Here is a 3,520-nt window from a genome sequence, read left to right as displayed (position 1 = left end):
TGCTGCCTTCACGGACCCCCGCGGCGTGTGGGTCAAATGGAACGCTTCAAACGAAATACAAATTCAACTACCGGTATGTGTGTGTGTGTGTGTGTGTGTGTGTGTGTGTGTGTGTGTGTGTGTGTGTGTGTGTGTGTGTGTGTGTGTGTGTGTGTGTGTGTGTGTGTGTGTGTGTGTGTGTGTGTGTGTGTGTGTGTATGTATGTATGTATGTATGTATGTATGTATGTATGTATGTATGTATGTATGTATGTATGTATGTATGTATGTATGTATGTATGTATGTATGTATGTATGTATGTATGTATGTAGGCTATGTATGTATGTATGTATTAGGGATGGGCGGTATGGACTAAAAAATGTATCACGATAATTTCTGGCATTTATCCTGATAACGATAAAAATGACGATAAAAAAAATACCAATTCAACTCCACTTTTGTAACTATAAATCTATCACCACATTCAGTCTTTGGAGCCCCCAAAACACTGCTCTAAAAGATACTAAATACTACTAAACTACACCAATTAAATTGAATTAATAAAAACCAATTAAATGAGTTACACCTGTACTGCAAAACTGGAATGACTCAGATCCGCCATGTTTGTTACACAAACACGTATCAACGGGAATCCTTCTTTCTTTCTGGCTCATTTCTTTCTTTCTTTCTTTCTTTCTGGCTCATTTCTTTCTTTCTTTCTTTCTGGCTCATTTTTCAGGGGGGATCAGGGGTGCAGATCTGATGTCAGGATTGGGGGGGACACCAACGGGATTTTAATTTTTAATTTTTTGCCAATATGCAACTCATACCATGCCATAAATTGGTAAAGGCTCGCCAAAAACTACTGCACAGGGAATCATTTATTGTGCTTACCTTTCTTGTTTATTTGTCCTAAACAGCCAACAGTGTGTGTCACTGCTTACTTAACTGTTATATTCCTAAATCATAATTTTAAGGGTTTTGGGCATGTAGTGTCTACTCATCTCAAATTCTTCTCACCACCTTCTTTTTATCCTATGGGACTACTTTATGCACGATCAATTGATATATGGATGAAATATGGAGACCTAAACAAGTTGTTTCAACTAACTGATCATGTTTTAACACAGTTATGGTGGGTATGGGTAGTTATGGGCAGGTACGAATGTAAACAGAACAAAAAGTCATTGTCGAGCCAAAAATTAAAAAAATATTAATTCAGACTAAAAAAAAAAATGTATGGAGTAGCAATACTTTAATTCTGTACACCTCAAAACGCACCGTGGATGTATTATTTTTTTAGAAATATATTTTTAATAAATATTCTACATATTCAACCTTTAAGTCTGAAAATACATTATACATTTGTTCAATTTTGAATAATTAAGGGTATTTTTATTGGGGGGGACAATTCATGTTTTTCAGAAATTGGGGGGGGACCTGCCCCCCCCTATATAAATTTCTCATGAAGTGTTGTTTTTTTTTTACATGTACAAAAATAAAAGAAATCAAATCAAATCAAATAATATCAGTTCTCCCACTTAAAAATGTTTCATTAATACACCATAATTGGCCTGACACAATGAAACCCCCATGGTAAGCTAGTCAATTGCACGCAGTGGTGGACAGTAACGGAGTAAATTTACTTGAGTACTGTACTTAAGTACATATCCAGAGGATTTGTACTTTACTTGAGTATTAGATTTCTTTGGTACTTATTACTCTTACTTGAATACATTTCCAAGACAAATATTTTTACTTTTACTCGAGTAAATTTCTAGGAAGGCTGAAAAGTACTCGTTACTTTCAGGTCTGCTCTTTTTTCTTCTTCCCTAAAATCCTATTGGACACAAGCTGTTTTTGTCAGAGGAGGAGACTTATCACAGTGCACGCTCTCCACTGGGATGTACGTAAAGCAGAAATACGTCAAGCGTCCTCAAAACGATACCGCCAAAGTAGCCTGCGTTTGACAAGACAGAGCCGCAACAAGTCAAGACAGAGCCGCAACAATGGCTACGCCTGCGTCAGGAGAAGAAAGACAATCCACTGAGTCGGATTGATATTGGGAGACAGGCACGGAGACGAACAAGACAGACATTGGGAGACGGATATTGGGAGACAGGCACAGAGACGGACATGGGGAGACAGTTTGTTATGCTCTATATTGCTATATTGTACTGGTACATGTCCTTCCTGTAAAGTTAAGTGACTTCAACATTGAGTTATTGAAAGCAGAGATGTAGTTTTTTGTAAAGCAGTGGTCTTTGAGGGGGATCCAGACTTACGGTAGTTGGATGGTGCAGGTTCATTTGGTTTCAGTTCATGATTGTTAATAAACTCTGCATCATCTGCTGTCCTCTTATGATCCCATTCATTTGATTTGTTTTTGGTGTTTCTGCAGGTTTTATATAACATTGTGGTTCTAAAAGCAGCACATCAGTGCAGCTGGTTTCAAAGAGTTAATTCTCAGAAACAAGAGTTAAAAGATCCTTAAATTAATTTAGAAAAAATATAGTAATTTACTGACGTGGAAAATAAGAAATTTACTCTTACTCTTACTCTTACTTTTACTTAAAGTACATTTAAAAGCATTTACTTTTGGATACTTAAGTACCTTTAAAAGCAAGTACTTTTCTACTCTTACTCGAGTAATATTTTGACCTGATCTGAGCTACTTTTACTTGTAACGAAGTAAATTTTGACCAGTAGTATTTGTACTCTTACTCAAGTACTGGGGTCGAGTACTCTGTCCACCTCTGATTGCACGATAACAATTAGTTCATTTGTAGGGATATGCCTATATGATGACGTTTTATGCAAAGGCTAATTTACTCATTTTTAAAAAAGACTTGCATTTAGATGTGTTGATGTTGGTTTAAATGCACACATAGAGCAGGATATGTCGCTTAATGCAGAATGTCATTTCTTAAAGTCGCAGTAATCGTGCTCTCATCGCTCTCATTTTACATTTTACATTTGACAATTTTTGATATTTTTATATTTTATATATACTTTGTTTGTACATACGATACATGCCTTATTTATCTGCATTCATTTTATTTTATTATTTTATTCGGTACTTTCAACGTCATGCTGCTTAGTTGTTTTTGCAATTGCCCCTCGGGGATAAATAAAGTTTTTCTGAATCTGAATCTGAATCGTGATTGTTTGGTATTAATTGCGATAAATCCGACAGCACCCAAATGCAGCACTGCCTTCCTTCAGGGTAACCAAATGTGCAGGACAGGAGACAGGAGGACAATAAACGCTGCCGCTCGGTTTGGCGTTTGCGCCTGCACGTGTGTGTCACTACATTGGAATGTGTGGCAATTATTCTCACCGTATAGCCAACCGTTTTCTGTATTTACAACACGCCCTAAACATTGTTGTCTTTGGCCACAAAGGCTTGTTTTGCCACAGATTTAATGAGTGCAAAATAAAACATGCGCATTTGCTTTTACTTCTAGGGACAAACACAGAGATCATTTTGAATAATGATACAAATAGCTGTTCCAGCTCATTCCAAGCACCAGTTTCCCTC

The sequence above is a fragment of the Cololabis saira genome, chromosome 19, assembly GCF_033807715.1.
Source record: "Cololabis saira isolate AMF1-May2022 chromosome 19, fColSai1.1, whole genome shotgun sequence".
Lineage (NCBI taxonomy): Eukaryota > Metazoa > Chordata > Actinopteri > Beloniformes > Belonidae > Cololabis > Cololabis saira.
The sequence above is the reverse complement of the archived record's forward strand: the minus strand, read 5'-3'. Positions refer to the sequence as shown.